A 12,060-nucleotide genomic window follows, 5' to 3' on the forward strand; every position below is an offset into this window, starting at 1 on the left:
ACAAATAGATTTGTCACTATACAGCTCTATTTAATCACATTTAACAATAATAACATTTACGTGTGATCTTTTTTGCAAATTTTTATGCAAAATAATGTCTTATTTGTGAGTATCTTGAAAGTCTTCGGATTAATGTAAAGCACATAATTTGGTCACAGACATCATTCCTGAGTGACAGCTTTTATTGTACTACACGTATCTTGAGAATGGACTGTTGGTGTAGACAATTTTAAATGTAAACTTGTGTGGAATTACTCTCCTTGTAAATGAGTGCCCAATGGCGAAAAAGGATCCGATAAATTAACGAATAATGCTTCCCTAAAGTTTTTGGTAATCTTACACACCAATAGCAGTCAACCTTTGTCATTAATTTTGCCAAGCAAAATATACCGACAATCTGCAGACATTAAAGTCAATATTAAAATCCAACGCCGAGCATCTGTAAAGGATAAGGTACGACGGGGCGAAACCAATTACCGTGACCTCGGCAGAGTTCAAATCAATTATCGTTTCATCCAGATTATTTTCATCGAAAATATTCGCTCGCCTTTCTTCCTCTCCATACTTGCACCTGCATCATTTTCAACTGAAAATACTCTTTTTCTCATTTTCTCCCTCTCCTCCCCTCCAATTTCGCTCATCTCTCTCTGTCTCTCTCTCATCTATCTCTCATCTATCTCTCATCTCTCTCTCTCATCTCTCATCTCTCATCTTTCTCTCTCATCTCTCATCTTTCTCTCTCATCTCTCTCATCTCTCATCTCTCATCTCTCTCATCTCTCTCTCTCTCTCTCTCTCATCTCTCTCTCATTTCTCTCTCTCTCTCCCTCTGTCTCCCTCTGTCTCTCTTTCTACTCGTCATTCGGTTCTTTTGTTATGCTCGAGCAAAGGAAGAAGGATGAGAGCTCAGCAATCGCGCGGCGCGCATCAGCGACTCTTCCCTCGTCCGGAAAAACGGGTTTTTCCTCGTTAGAGGAGCCTTAGAGAACTCGGGACGCTGCGGTGGGCCAAGTGCAAAAAGCCATGAGGCGTACCGCCAATAAGGCAAAGCAAGCACCTACGTGTATGAGGAGTAGAGCGGCCGGAGGTAAAGACGAGGAGGAGAGTTGAAAGCCATTTATTTATTATATCTTGTGAAAGCGAAGAGCCATGATCATCATCAGTCCCTCGCTATGCCAAGTATCTGCTTATATATATATATATATATATATATATATATATATATATATATGTATATGTATGGAGGAAGGATGGAAATGAGAAGAGGGAAATGGGTATATGGCGGTCGGTGGGGCGAGGAGGCGGTTTTGGAGGGGTATTGGGGCAGGAGGGAGGGGGGGACTACTTAGCGAGCAAGAAGCAGGTCTCGCACTCGCTTCTTTTGTTTACATAGATATTCATTAGATTTACTTTGGCCATCACAAACAACGTGGCCGCTACTCTGTAATTTGCCGAAGGAGCCGCACGTCTGACGTTTCTCGAGCATTCGAGCGAATCACGAGCGAATAAGAGTACACCCCTCCCCCTTACTCTGCGCCGTAAGGCTTATCTGACTATCCTCCTCTCACTCCTTCAACGTATCTCCCCTCATCTTTTCTCTCGTTTCCCGTATAATCGTTCGTCCCTCTTGCTCGTGGCAGCTATGCGGCTCCGATATTACCAATAATTGTCGGTTTGAAAGGTTATCTCGGGAAAGAACGTCGACGGGACGGGTGGGGGGACGTAGGGGTGCGCGTGCGCGCGCGCGCTCACAGCGATCCCCTGTGCAATCGTGGGCAGGGACTCGTCGAGTTATGATGGCTCGAGTTCTTTTTTTTTGGCCGTTCGTATCGCCTCGTTTCTTCTTTCGGCTCGGCTTCCCCTCGTTCACCTGCGACTCACGCTCGACTGCGACGACCGACGAAATCCTGGAGACTCTCGTAACGTTCTTATTTCGCTCACTTCCCATACGTGTATGCGATCACTCGCGAGAACATCTCTTTGTCCCTGTCGAGCACTATAACGAGGGAGTGAGTGTGGGAGGGCGACGGGCAGGAAGGTCAAGGAAAATAGCGCGGCGGATAGGTGGAGATGGGCGAGTAGTGGTTCTCGCGACTCTTTGTCCCCCCTTCTCCCCTCATTGTTCCTTCGCTCTTTTTTTTCATTCTTTATTCTTCGTTTTCTTCCTTTTTCTTTTTGAGTGATTGCAGCGACGACGGAGACGCGTGGTGTTGAACCGCTTGAGCCGCGGCCAAGATTGCATCGAGATTTTTTGAGGGAAGCGAGGTATTTTGTAGATTCAGCGGTGCATTCGTCAATTACGACGCACCTGTACCTGGTGTAGCTGAAGCGCGACCTTACCTGGTGTCCCGCTATTGTTTCGCCCAAAACATCTACGGTGAGGCGAGTTCCGTTTGTCCGACGCACTGTATCGATGAATCAGAGAATAATTATCTACCGCTGGTCGATGAATTTGGCCTTTGCGGTAAATTAATACCGAGCCGATCTATGTAAAGTGAATTTTTTCATATTATGAATATTTATACCACTAGGCAGTTTGTGTTCGGAATAATTAAGATACGCGTTACGTTAATTCTACGCACGATCCACTGCTGTTGAGAAATATAATACGTAAATCTTTTCCTAAAGGAGGACATATTTATTTTTATCATCTTTAGCGATACGCGACTCACATTTCACGTAAAGATACAGAGAGCTAAAGCTTAACCGAGTAATGAGATAATCATGGAATCTGCTGTTTCCCAGGGTTCATAAGACGAGCTATTTAAACCAAGTCGGTCAATTAGCTACTTAAAAATTATTTTCATAGCCTTATTTCACATAAAGACTCACTTTTCCATACATTTGGGGGACTTACATTCGCTTTTACTACCTGATCTTATATGCGCGCGTGTCCAACACACACACACACACACACACACACACACACACACACACACACACACTCTTTGGCCGCGATGGTCTAGGCGTGTAACTAGACTAGGCAGATAATTGCTAAACTTTTTATCCGATAATTCTCGTGCTTTATCCAACCATACATCCATGCATATTCATTATAAGCCATTGGCTCTAAATAGTACACCTACCCCTTTCCCTAATAACAATGATACGAATAATTATATCATTGCGGGGCAATGAGCTTGTTCGTATATCGCAACATACGTAATAAAGCCAAATTGGCACGCCTCCGAGTCCTCCTCCCCACTACTCATCACTACTTACCACTTTTACGAAGCGAATGGCCAAAGGTGTGCATCGACATCGTAAGAAAGACAAATACAATCATTAAATCCAATCTTGCCGTACCTTCTCGCTTCATCGGCTCATCGTCACTTCTGATCCACTCGTGCATCGCCAAACCGTCCTCTCCACGGCCTCTCCTCACGCAACCGAGCCAGCCAACTCCCGCCCCCTCCCCCACTTTAACCCACCCCTCGTCCCATCTCTTCGATAGCCGCCCATTGTCAGACTCAATCAGCACGCTTGTCATACACCCGTAAGAAGAAGAAGAAAAAGAAAAAGAAGAAAAAGAAGCAGAAGAAGAAGAAGAAGAAGAAGAAGAAGAAGAAGAATAAGAAGAAGAAGAAGAGGAAGGAGCGGGAGCCGCCAGCCAGCGCATAATCGGGGATCGGCTTCAATCTCGGCCAGCCGAGCTCCGCAACCTCCGCAGCGCGAAGGAGCACCAGTCGCGCCGACGCCGGAAGAGTAGGAAAAGGGGCGCGTGCGTATCCCCTTCTCCACCCCCTTCCGCACTCGTCATTTCCTGCCTGACGCCGATCACCGGCCCCCTCGGGCCGCCAGCGCTCGCTCTCTCAGCTTTTCCGACAGCGCTCGCGCTAGCTTAGCCCTCTGCCCCTCCCTGCTGCGCTCTCCAACATCATTCCTCCGCTACCCCTCCTCCACCTAGCGCGTTCTCCACCCACCCACCGTCCCGTGGACGCGCGCCGGGATCCCGGGGGCCGATACGTATCGCACCTGCGTGAGTAATTGTCGGGCTCGGCGAGCGCTCGCGTTACAAATGGGCCCTCGTTCGGTCCAGCGAACCCGCCCGTACATCAACGCGCTAATTACGCGGACGACGAGGATGCGTGCCCTGCGAGTCTCTCGCCAGGGACTTGCCAGCGAGAGAAGCGAGGATTAGTCGTGCCCCCCCCCCCTACCACGTCCATTCCTCCGATCTATTAGAGCTGACGTGGCCGCGCTCGCGCCCCCGGCAAGCGCGTTTCCAAGGCACTGGGCCGAGCTTCGTTTTTCTTCGAGCCCGTCGGATGGTAGGACGAACGTCCATGACTCTCGGGGCAGGAGCTTGAATAGCCATAACCGTCCAACATCCATGTTTATTACCGATGATTGGGCAACAATGCTCGAGCCTACGTGGCTCAAAAGTCCGCTTAGGTATGTCCTTTAGGTCGCTACTGTTTCTAGGATTTTCTACGGGGCCCGCTTAAGTTATCGCGCGCGCTAGATCGAGCTTAGGATTTTTTTATACTCGAGCGTATAATCATGATTGGACTTTCTCATAAAGATATTAGCTCGCACGATGATGTTGACACTATTGATTGTCCATCTTCGTCTTCGTCTTCGTCTTCGTTTTCGTCTTCGTCTTCGTCTTTTCCTTTTCTTCTTTTCAACCGTTAATATTATTGGCTCTGGGTCTCAATTTTACGCTGGGACCCCATATGGCACCATCGGTATGTAAATTTGTGTGTGTGTGTGTGTGTGTGTGTGCGCGCGTGTACGCGTGTGCGTGTTTTTTTTTATATTTTCGTTTCTTTTTTCCCATTCTTTTTCTTTTCTGTTTTTTTGGCACACAGGTGGTAAGTGATTGCACGATACCCAAGTTGAAACCTGTAATCTCGCTCCTGAGTTATTAATCATTCCGAAAAACAAGTTATAAGACGTGATCTGAATCGTGGGCTCCGATCGAGTAATAAAATTCAAATTTCGGAACATTTGCTTTTAAAAGTATTTAAAATTATTATTGCCCGTTGTTGTCGCGTACGCCCGTTTCTACGCGCGCTAACCGAGAGAGCTCGTTTAACATTTTTAGAATGCGCCGACCGATGCCTTTGTTACTTTCACGTGATAAAATAACCGTTTTAATTTTGCATTGGAACATACAGGTTCTCTATCTGGCGAGTGAGTACTTTGATGTTAAGCAATAGGCGTTCATACGAACCTGAGTGCCTGAGAGTGTCTGTGAGAATACGAGCTTATTCATCGATACAAATGTTTTTCACAATACGCACAAGCTGATGGAAAAAAATTTGTTCCTTTAGATAACCACCTTACATTAATAATTTGTAATTATAGTTATAAGGCCTAGTGGGGAGGCTTAAATGAATTTCATGCATCGACTGGCTCGCTAACGTCAAAGTCTGCTTATTCGCAATAATCGGCTTTATCACTCGTTACATTGATATTGCAATTGGTTGCTGATTTCCTTAATAAGGTAATGTTGTTGTTTTGAGATCAATGTTTCATTGATAAGTGCATTATCCCTATCAAGATCGTTATGATAATGTAGTTTTGTGCGACAGTATTGTATTATGTTGAAATTACTAAGAAATAAAAGACATTTATTAATGAATAAAATGCAAGCTTAGCGCTTGGGATAAATTTCTAAATTACCTTTTTGCATGCAACGTCATAGATTATAGAATATTTGATTTTACTTTATGTCTAAATTATACTCATTATTTAATATCGTTAGAATCCTTAGGATAACGATATCCTTCTTAATTGTATCGAGGATACTTATAAAGCACTTGCAGTTTTACACATGAATGCACACGCGCACGCGCACACGCGCACACAAAAGCACGCACTTAATTTCGTTAAAATTTTAATCCGATAGATTTTTAAGGAATTCATTTTAACACTTATTTAGAGGGTTTTCAACTTATTTATCAGCAAAATTTATACTCTCTTGCAGTCACTATGTATTTGTTCGTATGCATTGGACTCTTGTCAGAGAAAAATGATGTTTATAGAAAATTATGCAATAAATAATAAAGTAAGTATTATATAATAGAAGCATGTACTGGTTATTAAATATTTATATCTCTTGTGATCTATGAACCGTTCGAGTCCAGTACTTACAAAGCTCTATATTTTTATTACAGGAAGCTCGTATCGTAATAGATTATTATCAATATAGTTCTCAGTAATTCTGCTAATGTACTTTCTCGAATAATTTACATACTATTTACATATTCAAGTCATTTCGTAAAAAGTAGATTTAATTATCTTATATCTTTGAGTATTTTTGGGATTTTTCGGTTTATCTAAATTATAAAATTCTCGTAAGGAAACAACAATCTTTTAGTTTTAAAATAAGGTTGTCCGGCCCGATAGTGAGAAGAATACAAAGTATCTTTTTACAGAGGAAGTTTTATTAAGAATAAAGTGACATATTGCCTAGCGAAAACAGATAACTACTCAGCAAACCATTGCAATAGTCATTTAAATAGTCGGTCGTAAATTATCTGCAGCCATACATTATCCGCGGATAGATAAATTCTCTTAAAAGTAAAAAACTGCCAATTAAATGCATCCATTCGATTCCGCCTCATGCTCGCGAGCGACTTTCTTCGGCTGCTCGTTTGTTCGCGAGGGAAATTCGACCTTAATTGAGCGACCGCGTTACAAGAGAATGCGATTCAACACATTAATTTATCGATGCAGTGGCAACGATAAGTTTCCCGGTTAATCTCGTTTTCGCCCGTCAGGCACTTGACAGATCATGTGGGGCGGCAGGTCGTGTCCCGCGTTACCGGGAGCCTCGCTTCTTAGTTCCAAGTACATCGCCATTTCTCATATGAAATTATGCATGAAAAATTACTCATGAAAATGGAGGAAAGTCCGGGAAGCAGCAAGTGATGCATCACGCGGGAGGATCCCTCAGTTGCGTAAGACGCGGAAAATTTCTCCCATGGAGGAGGTGCATGGGATTCCGCTTCGATAATCTGCATGCGATAGCGTCGGTGAAAAGTGAAATGCCGGGAATGCACGTGAAATAACAATGTTTGTGTTTAACATGCCGTGGCTATGCTAATTTGAGCGAGACTCGATACGCCACTTTTATTCCAGCCAGGTAATGTCTTATTATTTTCATTACGATACAGTTTTACGATAAATCAATATTTTTTATGGCTTACGCGCAGGTTATTGTAATGGGAATAAGCTTGGCGCACTAAGTGCATGTTGGCGCGAGTGAAGGTATCTGTAAATTTAGCTGGCGAGTAGCTTAAATAAAAATGATTTGACGGTTAATTCTTCCATAAATGAATAGTATCGCGCATAAATGTTATTTTGTTTACCGAGAGAGTCGTGACTATGCGGTATTTGAGAAGCTGGGACATTAGGACCCATTTTATTTATTCCAAGTACACTGATTTATCCCATCGTGCAATCCATTATTTCATATTAATAGTGTTGTACAAAATTTTGCATTTTCATTCGTTGTTAATGGGTTACTTTGCGGCTTGATATGATTGTAATGAGTTAAATAAATTGCAAAGAAGCGCTTGAAATAATCATCAGTTGGAATATTTACTTTCCTAATAAATGTCGTCTACATAGGTATTAATTACATTCTAATGATATATGTTACCGAAAAACATAGCTACTTTCATCTACTTACACTAACCGCTTCTACACACAGAAGTGCAATAAAGTGAGTAGAATATTTTAGTATAATTGGTAGAACAGAATACTCCATGTCTAATGCCTTGTTGCCACTTGCATAATATCCCATAAATAATGTAGAAATATGAACTTGCAATAGCTGTTATTTTTAATAATTTTACTCATTAACTTGCTAATTTATTGAAATATATGAAATCTTTGCACCATGCCTACCGTCAACTGCAATAATTCAATTCTCATTGTCGTCTGACAAGTTATCTTACATAAAATTCGCTGGATTAAGAGGGAAATCTATATCTATCTTTGTTATATCTATTGTTACAAATGGGTGGAATTTGTTGTGAAGAATAAATTTTTAATAAACTGATAAGCATAGCTTTATTTTCGGTTCTGATAAATTTGTATTCTAATAAAATTTTATGACGATCGTTCGTATACCTTTCAAGTCTAATAGCAAAACATACTTGAATGCATGTATTCATTTTATATGTACAACCTTGAGGAAAATATGGGGAAAATAAACTTTAGCGACTTTACCATTGAATTGCAACATTATTTTAGGCTTTCATATCGCAGAAAATCCTATTCCGTCCTGTGGTCTCATTAATCATTTTGTATTTTTTACTTGCAACTTCATTAATTATATTGTAAAAAGCTATGTATTATTTATTTAATTGTAGTCTAATTTAATAACACTTGTATATGATTACGTATTATATAAATAATATTTTTTTCTCCTTATCGATTAACTCTGGCCTTCCGTTATTTTTGAAATATCATTTTTTCTTTATCATTTATGTTTTTCTTTTTTTCTTTCTACTTTCATTGCCATGCATAAATATTATACGTAAAGTAAAAAAAAAAAAAAAAAAAAAAATAATAAAATATATAAAATTAATTTTAATGGAAATAGTAAAATAGATTGAATTAAAAGAAAATTTTTATTCAAATTAACTGCATTTAATAAGACATATAAAACATTAGGTTCGCAATAGGTGAATAATGGGCGAATGAAAATAATTATTTTAAGAATATTGGGCAAATTGTTTTTTTAAATATTTATATTTAAATGACGCTCTTAATTTTGTGAGATGCATGAAATTATTTCATAAAATTTTTTTAGTAATGCTATTAATAATCAATAATTTCAATGTCCTAAGTCTATAATCAGCATGTGAAAATGGCCAGTTTTATAAAATTTGATGAAAAAGTTTGCGAACGTTCGGACCATTATCTTCGATTATTATGGTGTACATTTCCATAAAGTTTTAGTACAAGATGTTACGATGAATAAAGAATAGTATTTGGTAATTTTACATAGTTTCCATGACGCTATCCATAAAAACGTCCAGATTTATGAAGGTTATTCATGAAATTTGCACCACGATAATGCACCATCTCACACGCCAATCATTGTTCATGATATTTTGCCTAAAAATAGGTGTATCGTGGTAATGATATTGTACTGATAATATTAACTACAAATGGCCTGCACCAGGTTTTGCCGGGGGAAAATTAAAATAGTATCGATAGGAAGATCTTTGATTATTGAATTATTTAAGCAAAATGGTTAAACAAAACCAATGTAAAATCTATATTTCAAGAGAGTTTTACATATTCGAAAAAAAAGGAGAAATAAAAAAAAAAAGAAAGAAAGAAAAAAAAAATTAAAATATGTTATATGACTGAAAATGGGAAAATATTTTATTATCATTATTATTGTAGTCATTTTTAATTTTATACTATTTTATTATTATATTTCAGTTTCGCATTTAATGTATGATGAATTCTCAATTCTGTTTTTTTCATTTAACATTGCTGTTCCTCAATAAATCTTGTACCTATGGGTTGTTCAAAATTAACTGTTCTTTAATATAAAATTATTATAATAATTTTTATGTTTGAGTTGACATAATTTTATTATTGAAATGGCATTTAATTATTTGAATATTTCGTTAGGGTTAAATATTAATTATCGAGGGGGACAAAAAAAAATTTAATCTGCTCGATAATAATTATTCAACCGTCATTACTAATTTTTCATCGATTATAAATTGATATTCGAAAATCTGACAAGATTTCAGAATATTATTAGATATTTATTTTAAATTATTTCTTAATATTTCCTATTATCGGACAATCAAGGAGGAAGAAATAATGCATTGAAATTCTATCGATTTTCTATGACTCAACTTTTTTTTTCTCATAAACCGTAATAAATCTGGTAAATATTCACCTGAAAAATCGTTAATTCATAAACCAGGCTGAAAGACAAACCTTAACAGCATTCTCACGGAGTAACAAAATGGGCTGTATCATGAGAAGTAGCAGTCGATAACCCTCAACGTGAAAATTTTCGAGAGTCGCTGATATTATTGTATGAAGGAAGCAAGCGAGAAATAGTGAGATCCTAAAAGGTAAACAGAGAGATATAGAGAGAGAGAGAGTTAGAGAGAGGGATAGAGAGAGAGAGAGAGAGAGAGAGATAGAGAGAGAGAGAGAGTTAGAGAGTGAGAAAGGAGGGAGAGAAAGCAAAAACACCTCGTAAAGAAGGAAAGGAAACCTTATATCTCGGTACGGAGAAGCTGCTTCTACTTGTCTTTCTCCTCATTTCTCTCTCACACTCTTACTTTCTCTCTCTCTCACTTTCTCTCTCTCTCTCTCTCTCTCTCTTGTTCTCTCGTTTCCTCGCTCTCTTGCTTACGCTCATGTACTTTCCCGAAAAGGGCACTTGCTCCGGTAGCTCAAGGAAATTAGTAAATTAGCCGGTGCCTCTCCCTTCCTCTCCCTCTCTTTCTCTTTCTCTCGCGCGGTGAATTCCGCGCCACTTGTTCGCGGGGATCGCTTTACCGTCTGGGAATGCCGCGCGCGATTGAGCGCAAAGAGGGAGAGAAGGAAGGAACGAGAGAGCAAGAGGCCAAAGGGAGGGACGAAGAGAAGTTGGCTGTGAGCCAAATACCTAATTGATTTTGCCATTATTCCCGCTCATTAAGCCGAGGCAAAGCTACCGCGGATCGCGTCCTCGGCGTCGTTTCGCTATGAATTTTAATTCGGTACGAACTGTTGAGGTGCGCTCGCGAGGTGGAATTAATGAAACGCGCGCTCGATAAGACGAGCAGAGCAAACAAAAAGACGAAACGTGAAGAAGAAGAAGAAAGGACGGAGATATACGAAAAGAGGAAAAATATGGCAGGATGTTGCATTCGTTATAACGTTATTCTTTTATTTTCAGTTTCTGTATAAGCTCGTGGTGTGTCTGCGAGCACAGCCGTGGGTCCGCTCGCTGTAACATTGGTCCGAACGACCAGAGTCCAAAGCTTGCCAATATTCCTCGAAAATTCACTTAATTAAGGTCTTTCTGAATACGCCCGCCTGCGCCAGTGTCGGGATGCACGTGTGAGCGCCCGTCCGTGTACCTATATGTCCGAGAACTTATTATTGAAATGAGTTTTTTGCGGCATCGAGTTACGTTTACGAGGTTCCTCTTTCTCTTTTTCTCTTTCGACCAACTTTTTTTTCTCCATTCGCCTCCTGAGACTTTGTCCTCACTCTTTTCCCCTCTCACTCTCAACATATATCTGTATGTATGTATCTCTCTCTCTCTCTCACTCTCTCTCTCTCTTTCTCTCACTCTCTCTCTCTCTCTGCCTTCCGACCTGAGCTCCTACTTTGAGCACGAGAACTCTATCGCAAATATTCTTCAATGATTCTAAACGATTCTTCCATTCGCCAATACGTCTGCTTTTTCATTCTCATTCTCGTTTTCGTTCCCTTTCGTTCTCTTGGATTTTGTCTATATGGCCACGCGCATATACAAGAAGATAATCCAAAGTGTAAATAACAAGTCAAAAAGTCGAAAGGATCGGCCAACGTACGCACATACGCAATACATACATGCACATTGTGCCGTTGCCGCTGTAACTCGCAAAAATATCAAACTTTGTTATTCTTTGGAATCCAGCATAAGCATACGAGTGTGTGCACGCCCACCCGCTTTTGAATTACGAAATAAATACATGAAAAGTACAGTGGAGATTTTACTTTATTTTTTATTTTAGTGGAGATAAAAAAAGAAAGAGTAGCGAAGAGTAAGAAGAAGCGAGTGGCAGTGAACGAGCACGAAAGTAGCCAAGATAAAGGGAAAATAAGTAACTCGCGATGTCTATAATATGAAGGAGAGAAGAAAGTTAAAAAGACAGACTTGTATTCCATGTTTATGACAATTGTGAGGGCAGTCGTTAAGAGAAATATAAAGTCATGCCGGTGGAGTCGTAGACGGTGCAGTTAAGTTCGGCGGCGGTGGCAGTGGCGGTGACGACGGCAGTGGAGGTGGTGATGGCGGTGCTGGTAGTAATGCTGATGTTGGTGGTAGTGGTGGCGGTGATGGTGGTGGTGGTAGTGGTGAGAAGTA

Source organism: Ceratosolen solmsi, unplaced genomic scaffold, assembly GCF_000503995.2.
Source record: "Ceratosolen solmsi marchali unplaced genomic scaffold, CerSol_1.0 scaffold47, whole genome shotgun sequence".
Classification (NCBI taxonomy): Eukaryota; Metazoa; Arthropoda; class Insecta; order Hymenoptera; family Agaonidae; genus Ceratosolen; species Ceratosolen solmsi.